The sequence below is a fragment of the Lactuca sativa genome, chromosome 1, assembly GCF_002870075.4.
Source record: "Lactuca sativa cultivar Salinas chromosome 1, Lsat_Salinas_v11, whole genome shotgun sequence".
Classification (NCBI taxonomy): domain Eukaryota; kingdom Viridiplantae; phylum Streptophyta; class Magnoliopsida; order Asterales; family Asteraceae; genus Lactuca; species Lactuca sativa.
Genome location: NC_056623.2, coordinates 22,628,157 through 22,640,908, shown reverse-complemented (window position 1 = coordinate 22,640,908; position 12,752 = coordinate 22,628,157).

Here is a 12,752-nt window from a genome sequence, read left to right as displayed (position 1 = left end):
TTGGTTCTCCACTATATTACAACTTGTGATGTATGCTTTGTGATTTACAAATTTAGCTCATGGGTAACCGATTGACTTTAATATATCTAATTTCGATCCATATTATAGTGTTGGCTAACTTTGATATTATTCTTTAAATTATCAATTTGAAATTACATATAAAGGTATATGCGATACCCATTACGAAAGCATTTGTGGTTGACGTGGCAACGGCCACTAACCACGAACACCATCGTGATGCTTAATGGTTGATAGTGGCCATGGTGTTTTGTTGTGTAGACCACCGAAGACAACAACCAATGAAATTCTTCATTTCTTTCTCTCTCTCTCTCTACCTCTCTCTACAATAAAATATATATTTGATGGGCATTACGGATGACATGATCGTAATATGTTATGAAAGAAGTAATAAAAAACTATAGTTTGCAGTAATATGAATATATGATCACCCAAAGTAATGTGGTTGAGTTAAGAACAAGGGTCAATGAAGTATCTCTATATTGCTACATTGCTACCTGATAACATGAGAATATTAAGTGATCGAATGTTATTAAATAAAATAAAAATACAAGATATTGACTAAAGTAACAATATGTTTATGGCAATTTTAAGAAAAATAATTATAAGTTCTTTATTTTATTATTTTTTATTTTTCTGCAAAATAATCATTTTCTCTAAAACATGACATTTCAGAGTAGTCATTGTTAAATAATAAATGGCTATAAATGTCGTAATAAAATTAATTGAACTACGAAACTTTGTCTATCATTTAATTTTCACCTACCGCTTTATTATCACATTAACACTCACTTAACTAGTTATGATTTCTACCTGCCACTTAAAATCATAAAATTTGTCACATACCTCTATATTCAAAATCTATCTAAATCAATTGAATTATCATAATTCACACCAAAAGTTATTAACTCTCTCTGCAAATGTCTTACGACCGGTCGAAATTCACTCCCAATGACAAACGGTTCTTCAAGCTCCATCAATGACCTAAGGTCTTGGAGCATCTCTAAATATAGTTTGTAGCATTCACAATAATGAGTGTTAAACGTATGATGATGATTATTGTTGGTGATTTTAATGTTATCAATATATTGTGGTCTAGTTGGTATTACTATCGAGACATATTGAATTCATTTTACTATCTGAGAATGGAGGTGTGGGTTGCACACTCGAGATGATAAATATGGACTCGGTAATATGGGGTCCGAGGGCAGCATACTAGAGGGGTCAAAGGGGAAACTTCCTTAGTATAAAACGGAAGATGGTTGTTTCATGTAAATGTTATTAGTTTTATAACCAAGCAATCATATTTCATCTCTCTACATGCAAACTATCTCGAATAACACACAACACATCAAGGTATTGTGTGTTTATGAGTTAGATTAATCATGCAATATGATTTGATCTTTTGGATTATCCTACAAGTCTTTGTTCGTCTAACCCTAAGAATAAGGGTCGAATTACAAATATCGGAAAGTGGTTTCTAAACACGATCCAAGGAGATTATTCATGTTATTGTTATTTTAAACCCTTAAATTCAAACAATTACATTGTTGGGTTTGGTGCAATAGTATGAGATAGCCACTATGAGTTTGTGGATACGGGATCATGTGGATATAAATAGGAATTTTGAGAAAAAAAATGCAAAAAACGGAATTTGTATGAGAGAGTTATGATTTTAGCAAAATCATTTAATTTTATAAAAATATGGACGAAAAATAAAGTCAAAATTAGCCGACGGAGTCTAAACGAAAGTTGTAGATCTCGTCGATAGTTACGCGTGGATATAAAGAACGTCAAAAATGAAGTTCGTATGAATAATAAGTTATAAATTATAATAGCATATCTACGTATTAAAATAAAGTATAAATCATATATATATATATATATATATATATATATATATATATATATATATATATATATATATATATACATATACATATACATATGTATATATCATTAAAAAAGTATCGACGATGCGGTCATTATAAGACAAGTGTTGAGTACTTTCGACATTCGTTTAGTACAAATATCGTTAAATCTATTTAAAATAGTATTATAAATTGGTGTTTTGTCATTAAAGTAACTATAAGGTCATTAAGTAACTATAGATGGTAATTTTTTAAAATTCAATTACTATAAATAAGAGCCTCTAGGCTCTCATATTTCTTGCACCATTCTATTGATAAAAGAGTCTTTCTCTTCTTATCTCCCGAGCATTTTCGGTCCCTCGTGATTCAACTTCTTTTTCTATAGTTTTAGTATAGTAAGGTGAGTGCGGAAGCGTTGCAAAAGTCTTTTTAGAAAGATTCAGCGACGAAGTTCTGCCCCTGCATAGTCTTACTCCTAGCTAAAACCCCCTTGTAAGTAAGTTATGTTTACCCTACTTTAAGTACAGGTTATGTTTAAATTTATTATTATTATTATTATTATTATTATTATTATTATTATGAACTTATAAACTATATATATATATATATATATATATATATATATATATTATAAAATATAATATATAAAATGTTATTATAATATTTTTTAACTACTCGCGGTACTGGGAATCTGGTTTAAAGGGTCGCATAGGGCTGTTCGATTTTAGAAGTGTTATATGCCAAAAATGGTCCTGCCCTCTGGTGTTTTATGTATGCCCCTGTCTGTACACAATGATTGAAAAGTATTGTTTATACTTATAAAACAAAATTGCTCGTAATTAGTCGCGATAAATATTAGACTAAAATCTAGTGGTAATAATATTAGGTTTCGTCGAAGGAAATTATATTATTAAGAAACGAAGCGCTATCCAAGTTAGAATCATAAATTTAACAAGTGAGTGCATAGTTACTTTTATCGTACACATAGATATGACGTATTTAAAATAAATTACGTGCTATGTGTGCATATTATCTGTGTTCTTGATATCTGTAACGACCAAAAAATCAAGGGTAAAAATTTCATTTTTAATATAGCTAAAACATTGATACCATTTATTTCAAACATTTCAAATCATCGTTAAGTAAATCATTTATCAGAGTTCATCCCAAAATCATTCATTGCGGAAATCATAGGTGTGTGCACTGCGATCAATTTGAGCCCTTCCTTTCCAAAACGATGATACCTGAAACCATAAACAAAACATGTAAGCACGAAGCTTAGTGAGTTTCCCAGAGCATACCACACACACAATCCACATATCAAATATCCAGTTAGATATAGAAGCTACATGTAACACATAAGCCATGCATACAAAAACCTGCAAGGATGTCGTGGGCTCCCCCCAGGATCTTACACCATTGTGCCATGGGCTACCCCACGCGATCTTAACCTAGGAATGTCATGGGTTACCCCACATGGTCTTACATCCAATTGCCATGGGCTCCCCCTGGGTACATAATCACATAACATATCATATATCACAGAAATATCTACACATAACACAAACATAAACCTATAAGGACATCGTAGGCTCCCCCAGGGTCTTACACCATTATGTCATGGGCCACCCCACATAGTCTTAACCTAGGAATGTCATAGGCTACCATACATGGTCTTACATCCAATATCATGGGCTACCCCACATGGTCTTACATCCAATGCCATGGGCTCCCCCCGGGGTCTTCCATGCAATAACACACAATCACATAGCATATCAAATCACAAAAATGACTAACATATATACCATAGTCACATAATGGGCCGGCCTCGGTGCCTTAAACCCATGGGTATGGTGAGATGACTCACCTCGCACTGCTGAAGTCCCGTGGATAAACTCTAGCTGTTGGTTGACTGGTTCCCGAACTGTCAATCATCAATACGACACCCAATTAATAATTGGGTTCCAATACACGGCCATAATCTACACTTGGGGTAACTGGACCATTTTACCCTACCCTAGCTTGGTTCAAAACCAAGGCCCAACATATGGCCTAATTTTCCAAATCGGGCACAAACCTCTACATGGACTTATTTTAAGGTCCGGCCAATTATTCTAGTCCCAACAATTGGCATTCTGATGGCCCAACGGCTAATAATCCTCAAGGCGCACTTATGGCCCAATTTTCCAAATTGGGCCCAAGCCTCTCCAATGGGTATTATCCTGAAGCCTAGTGATTTCCTTTAGTCCATAAATATGTGAGAAAATAACAAATTTAGCCAAATATACTAATTACTTTGTGGAAAATAGCCAAAAAATTGAAATGGCAAATTTGGCCACCAAAATCGCAGACGGGAATGGTCCATCTGCGATTTTCACATCCCATCTGTGAATGTACAAGTGGCTAAAGCATGGACGTGCTTTAGCGACTTATACATTCGCAGGTGGGCTATTTTTTATTTTTTTTGTATATATATAGGGTTTACCAGGCTAAAATCGCAGATGGACTGTGTCCATCTACGATTTCCTCTCTCTTTAATCTGCGATTTTATGTTTTTTTATTATTTTGACTATGAAATCAATGGGTTTGACTATGAAATAACCTTATTATATATAAATTTGTAGAAAATTATCACTTTACTTATTATTTCTTTAGGAAATTTCTTTAAAATCTCTCTAAAAAATGATTGAATATTTGGTTTGTCTTGTAACTGGTGGGAGATGACAAGTTGTTGAAACAAATATGAAATACGTATGTCCATAGGGAGGTATTTCTGAATTCGCTTTGATATTTTCTGAGTATATTGGTTAGTGATTTTGTATCTTTGGTGAGAAGCAAAATTGGTTTGTTAGACAAATATATAATTAGTCTTCGTTTTCATCATCCTGAATTGAATTATTATATAGCCATAGTTGAAGACATGGATGTTGGAATGTTGATAAATGTAATCAAATGTAATGGAGGAAGGGCTATGAAAGTGTTTGATGAAGGAGATGAGGTTAATGAGGTTGGTCAGAGTGGAAATCAGTCGGTTGGTAATTTATGCAGCTATAAAGGGAGCAACGATCCGATAGGTACTTTCAATACTCCTAGTGTACCTCAATTTCACAGTGTTGTTGAAAATGTTAATGATACTTATTCACCTATTCACTATGTGGATCCTGAGAATTACAAGTATGTTGGTGATGATGATGTTGGTACATATCTTAATGACATGGGTGGTCGTTGTGTTGATGTTCCTGAACAAGAAGTTAAAGTTATAAATAGGCGTGTAGTAGATAAAAGTAAAAAGAAAAAAAGCATGTTTATGGGGATTATGTTGATGTTGTTGATGTAGCTTTAGATATAACCGACTTAGAAAGCAATTCAGATGGAGATGAGTTGGGTGATGAAGTTAAAGCTAAGTTTCATGATAACCTTTTTTACGGTATGCCCCTTTTACCAGCATGTCCAGTTGATATTAATGAAGATATCCCAACACAGATGGTAGACATCAATCTTCAAAAGATTGAATGTGAGAGTATATTTAAGAACAAAGAACTTTTAAAGCGGGCTATTAGTAAAAAAATGTCTTCGAGAAGGTTTTCAGACGAGGACAAGTAGATCCACCAAATCAAGGTATGAGGTTGTGTGTGTTTCAAAAAATTGTTCTTGGTTACTAAGAGCAAAAGAAATTAAAATTTTTGATGGACTTTTCCAAGTGAATAAATTTGTTGATGTACACACATGTTCTTCAACAATTTTTCAACCTAATCATCGACAAGCAAACAAATATGTTTTGGGTGAATATCTTGTTGATGTTTTGGCTGAAGATTATAGTAGAGTTTATCGGGGAAAAGATATTATTAATGATATGAATGCTCAATTGAATATCAATATCTCATACCATCAGGCATGACGTGTGAAGCAATATGCATTGTTGTTGTTAAGGGGTACGAAAGAGGATTATTTTACCAAACTTTCGACTTATTTTCACAATTTGGTCAAGCATAATCCGGGTACGGTGACACATATTAAAACAGATGGTAATGATCGCTTTGAGTTTTTGTACGTCGCACTTGGTTGTTCGGTTAGTATTGTAATATTTTATTATTTTTTATTTTTATTTTGGTGTATTTGAATAGATATACAATGTATTGTAGGTACATGCTTTTGTCAAAATTTGTAAACCGACCCTTGTAGTAGATGGAGCCCACCTAAAGGGTGTAACGATCGTCTTCCGAGGTATAAATTTATTTAGATTCTCAAGTTTTATGTGGGGTTATAATAGAATTGTATATGGGATTGGGCCTCTTCGTTTTGGGCCGAGCCATAGTCTGCCCATAAGCCATACACGGGGCGTAAACCCATTGTACGCTGGGCGTAGTGATTTAATGAAACACGAGGAGGAGAAATGTACGCGCAGCGTACCATATGGTACGCCCAGCGTACGCGGCCATAGGAAAAACCATAATTTTAGGGGTTTAAGGCTATATAAACCCCATTATAGCCTCCTTCCCTGTTTTCCCATCAGCATCCTCACTCTCAAGAAAACCCTAATTCGTTCTTATCCTCTCTTTGTGTGTGAAGAAGTTTTTGTGAGTGTTTCAAGGAAAGAAAGTAGTGAAGAAGGAAGGGAAGAAGTTGGAGAAGAAGCTTGAGCTCAGGGATCTAGACTTAGCACTCTCTTGGTCAACAAAGGAAGTATAAAGTTCTGAACTTCCTCTTTCCTTCTAGATCTAGGTTATGGAAGTTTGGACCTTTTTAAGTCCAAAGGTTGAGTCTTGATCTTGTAAGTCGGTTTTGGAGTTTGGGTTGCCATCCTTAAGGCTCAGAAACATCTTCCTAGTAATAAAGTTGCAATCTTTGTGGCTTATATGGAACCATGCATGAGATCTAGTTAGCTTCATGGAAGTAGAATGTTATTTATGGAAGTTTGAGCCTTTATGAGACTTGTAAGCCATCAAGTAGGCAACTTTATGGCTTAAGACATGGAACAAGCTTAGGATCTGGAATTGTAACTTCTGGATCGGGTTATTAAGCACTTAATGAGATTTTGGCTTTACAGGGCTGTACAATGGGTGTACAAGGAGGTACGCGCCGCGTACAAGCCAGCAGCCAGTACGCTCAGCATACCTTGGCGTACGCCCCGCGTACGCCCCCAGTTTGGGCTTCGAGTGTTTTGGGCCTCGGTGTGGGCTGAGTTTCAGACTTAGTGGCCTTCAGAATTAAGTTATTATGGGTCAAAGATTAGTATTGGGCTTGGTTAAGGCCCAATAAAGGGTTTTGGGCCCAATGGAGCAAATTGGGCCATTAGCGGGCCTTTAGTGGGGCCATGGATGGGCTTAGAAGGATTTGAGGGTTTTGGGCCATGTTGTGACCCATGCCATAACAGGGGTAAAATGCTCATTTTACCCATAGGAGAATCCCTATTCTGATTTAGTATTTTATTTCCCATGATAGCTGGGAAGCAGCCGGAGCAGCAGTCAGGGATTTCTCATTTAGGAGTTCAGCAGTCAACATCACGAGGCGAGTTTCCTTCCAGTAGGAACGGGTCTAAGGCCACAATGCCAGCCCGTTTAACTAGCAGTAGTTTCGGACTTCGGTCTGATGCAGTAGTGAGGATGTTTGATGCCTTCGTGGCTCAGACAGGGTTATGTGTTATGTGTTCCGGGTTACGGCCCGATGCAGTATGCAGTTTATGTGTTCATGCTAGTTGATATGTTTATGCTATGCTATGTTATGTTCAGTCAGTTTTCGGACTTCGGTCCGATGCAGGGGACAAGGTCCCAGTCAGTTCCGGACTTCAGTCCAATGCAATTTCCGGACTTCGCTCTGATGCAGAGGGCAAGGCCCTGGTTAGTTCTGGACTTTGGTCCGATGCAGTTCCCAGACTTCGGTCCGATGCAGAGGACAAGGCCCTTGTTAGTTCCGGACTTCGGTCTGATGCAGTTTCCGGACGTCAGTCTGATGCAGTGGGCAAGGCCCAGTATGTGTTTATATGTTATTGTATGGTATGTGGTAGTTTGGGGGAGCTCGTTAAGCTTCGTGCTTACAGTTTTAGTTTTGGTTTCAGGTACTTCCGCAAGTAAAGGGAAGAGCTCGGGATGATGGCATCGCACACACCACAACTTCAGTTTGTCCTGGGAGTTGATTTAGCTTTTCCTTTATATGATTTGATTCAGTCTTGATACAGTTTTCTTGTGATACTTGTTATGGTCTTGAGATATTGACGTATGGGTTTTATTTTATGGTATTGATACAATGATTTTAGTAATGATTAAACAAAAGTTTTTGGGTCGTATTTTGGGGATGTTACAAAGGGCGAGTTCAAAGGTACCATGTTACTTGCAGTTACTAAGGACGGACAAAACCAAATATTACCGGTTGCATATGGTATATGCAAAAATGAGTGTATATATATTCTTGGACATGGTTTTTTCAAAAATTACGTGATTGCATAGGCAATATGCAGGAGCTTACAATTATATCTGATAGGTGTCCATCTATAGCGACATCCGTTGCCAACATTTTTCCTCACGCTCATCACGGAATATGTGGTGTCCATTTGTATTTCAACATAGTATCTAGATTCGGGAAGAGTAAGACAGTTAAATGAATTTTTTGGGAGGCTTGTAGGGTGTATACAGTTAATGCTTTTGACGTTGTCATGGAACTTATGAAAAAGACAAAAGAACCAGTATGGGAGTACTTAAAAAGTATAGATCCAGAAACTTGGTCTAGGGCACATTTTAGAGGGAACCGCTACAATCTTATGTCGTCCAACAATGCGAAGTCTATAAATGCATTATCTAGACACGCACGTAAGGTTCCGATACTTATGTTGATCGATTTTTTCCGTGCAACAATGCAACAGTGGTGGTTTCAAATACGTAACTTTGCAGGTATTAAGTTAATTTTTAATATTAATGTTTTATTAAATGTTATTGATCTTAACTTCTTCATTTTGTCTATTTTTTAAGCGGAAGCAACAACAACACTCACCCCTTGGGCCGATGATATTGTAAAAGGACAAAAAAAAACTTTTACTAAGTGGGATGTTAGCATGATCTCAAATACGAAATGTGAGGTCAAAAAGGGGGCACAAAACGTGATTGTTGATTTCCAACAAATGACATGTACATGTAGGCATTGACAACTTTATGAGATACCTTGTGGTCATATCATAAGATGTTTAACAGTCAACAATTACCAAGACTGCTCGAGGTTTACATTAAATGCTTACTTTACCGAAACACCGAGGAAAATGTATGAGGAATCAATAAACCATTTGCCAAAGCCATACGAATGGGATATCCCCGATGATTTGATGGTTGTTAAGTCACCTATAATGGATAAACGTCAGCCAGGCAGGCCAAGAAACACAGACCGCATTCCATCCCAAGGCGAGGGTCCAATTAGAAAAAAGTGTTCTACATGTGGTCAAGTAGGACACACGAGAAACAATTATACTGGAAGGGTGTCCGGTAGTGGAGCACGTCGCACAATAATTTCTACTACAGAAATGACATTTAATATTGGTGGTTCAGCGAGTTGCTCACAAACCTATAATGTTGATTTTATACATACTAGTCCATCTGCAAATCATAGTCCAAATGCAACCATTTCGTAGTCAGAGTTGTAATTCATAGTCAAACTTTGAAATTACTACACATTAATGACAAATCACTGTAGTAACCTGCAAATCATAGTCAAACTCTGAAGCGACAAAGACATAAATGACTGTTTGACATGATAAGTCACTACAGTAACCTGCAAATCATAGTCCAAATGCAACTATTTCGTAGTCAAAGTTGTAATTCATAGTCTTGTATTTTTTAATATAAATATATGTGTAAGCTCTACAAACCGAACACCCATATCATCTAAACGAAACCAACTCCCATATTTAGAAATCTCGTCGAATGCAGCAACTTCTTCAAATGAAGTACCTGGTTCCAATTCTAAACGACCATGGACGACAAACGAGGTGTTTGTTCTAACATGATGTTGGCTAAGTGTTAAGGAGGATGAACGGTTACTTGCTCCCCCGCATTGCCTAGTAGGTGATGAATGGACCCGCATAACAACTTTTTTCAACCATAAGATGTGAGAAGGACAACAACGACAGCAATCAGATGTTGTTAGTGATGGGTTTTGGCCAAAAGAACATCCTATGTGCTCATGCAAACCCTAATGCTTGTATCTAGGTTTCTCTATTATACATGTAATTCATCCAAGACTCAAGAACCCTAATCTAGCATATTTATTTCGAAATAGACATAATAATACAGATCTAGATGATTACCTATTCTTTAATGGCTTGAATCTTCTTGTCTTTGGAGCTTAGAGTCACAAGTGTCACTCCTCTAATGGCTTACAAACACCACAAGCAAGATAATGACTTATGAGAAGGAGGAGAAGCACCAAAACCGTCCTAGGGTTCTTCCAAAAGAGTTCCACCCGTTTTGGGGGCTGTAGGTGTCACACCCCAAAACCGGAACGGTGGAAACGTTCTGGGGTGGATGACGTCATGTCAAGTATCACAACATATGCAGTATAGTAATCAAAGTACAACAAACATTGCATTAATAGTAATAGTTTTACATAAGTTACATTACATAGAGACATCAAAGTAATACAGAAATTAGTATAGATGCAGCTCGGTTCTAGGCTGGCTTCACAAAAGCTCCTGGGTGTACCTGTCTATTGCTGACCTGAGAATACAAGTTATTTTGAAAGCGAGTATTAGCATTTTTATAAATGCCGGTGAGTTCATAAGTATTTAGTGTCATTTATGTAAGTAAACATTTTATTCAAAATAACTTTATGAAAAGTAGTAGTTTAGAATCTACAGTGTATTAGCGTCCTTTCCAGAAAATCCTATATTTTCTAAATAAAAGCAGTCTTCTACCAAGACTCGACAGAGTTATGTTGTAAAGAGTAATTTTCCCTGAAATACTATCATTACCAAAATACAGTATTTGACTTTAAAGAAAGTAGGAGAATATCACTAGTGAAAATACTAGGGGAAAATAACATATGCCTCAGCAGAAATAATGCTGACTAAGGCAAAAGAAATCACAGACTCCAGGAGAGTACCGAATGAATGATACGCCTGGCTCAGTCTAACAAAAGGAAACACAGACCCCAGACGGTATCAAATGTACGATACGACTAGCAAGGTCTAAAACAAAGAAACACAGACCCCAGACAATATCAAATGAACGATACAGCTAGCAAGGTCTAAAACAAAGAAACACAGACCCCGGACAGTATCAAATAAACGATACAGCTAGCAAGGTCTAAAACAAAGAAACACAGACCCCAGACAGTATCAAATGAATGATACAGCTAGCAAGGTCTACAACAAAGAAACACAGACCCCAGACAGTATCAAATGAACGATACAGCTAGCAAGGTCTAAAACAAAGAATAATCCTAAGAGTATTGTTTCAAGAATACAGTGTTAAATTCTCGTTACCTTAAGGCCATGAATTATAAGGTAAACATGGAGATACTCGTAACCATACTGATTGACACTAGAGTACTTGACGCCCTGCAAGCGTTGGAATAAATATGACATTTGTCACCCCTTGGCTTGGTAGGCCGTGGACTGTAGCTAGTAGTCAGGGTGCGGGAGTGTCAGTCCCGTATAGATCTATACACACAATACCCGCTCTCCCTATAGGAGACTCTGGTTACCAACTCGACAACGGGGAGATCTGTGTCTTGAAGATGCATCTTGTATAGTGAATTCTGATGTAGGTATTGGACTGATGATAGAGACTCACAATGAACTGACTCCTTTGGAATTCTCGTACTAGAAAGAGTAAATAGAGCTTCCTAACTATTCCTATAATAGTTACTAGTGTCTCTGATCTATGAGTGATGAATGAACGGATGCCCTTGCTACCCAAGGGAATGAACTGGCCGATGGAACCCTTTATGTCTATACATGTATACATGATATATAATTAATGATTAAACGACCTTCGGACGGATATCCGATACCCACCAGACCACATCTAAATGAGGAAAAGGAAATAGGGCGAACTAGCATTCCTAAGTCCTTTAAACATTATTTATATAACTATACAAGTACAGACATGTATTTAACGAAGTAGAAGCATTTAACGAAGTAGAAGCATAGAAGCATGGAAGAAAACTTTGACGAAAACTTTGGAAAACCTTTACACTTAAGAAAATTGTGACTTGATATCCTTTTGTAAAATAAGCTTGAAGACCTTTGGAAATCCTTTGAAAAAACTTTCATAACGAGTTTTGATAAAACAAGATAAGTAAAGAAATCCTTTGTTTAAAATATTGTTGTAACTGATTTTGAAGTAAACATACAGCGCGAGAGACAATTTGAGAAAAGATTTAGACAAGTAAAGACGTTTTGGAAAACCACCTATAGTATTATACTTGGTAAAACAGCTGAAAGTGTGATAAATCCTTTTGCATGCGGGTTATCAATCACATACGATGGATATGATAACTAGCATATTTTAACTTGTATTCCCCCCCACACAAAAGCATGTAAAAACATTTAAAATGTTAATTCAGGGGTATGAACTCACCTGACGTTGGCGTTTCGGATGAATGGACGGTATAGGATGTTAAGTGTCAAGTAAGGACTTGACCACACACATGAATCCTATTTAACATGTAATGATACATTTAAGTATCTAATTAGTCATTTAATAACTAATTAAGCAAGTAAGGATGTCTTACTACATAAAAACACTTTGCTACAAGTGCTAGAAGCACCAAGGGTTGCATAGAAGGTGTGTATGGACTCACATTGGAGTTTACTCTTTAAAAGATGGCCCTTATGGGTGTTTACGGTTTCAAGACCATTTCCCCCATGAGTTTACGGCC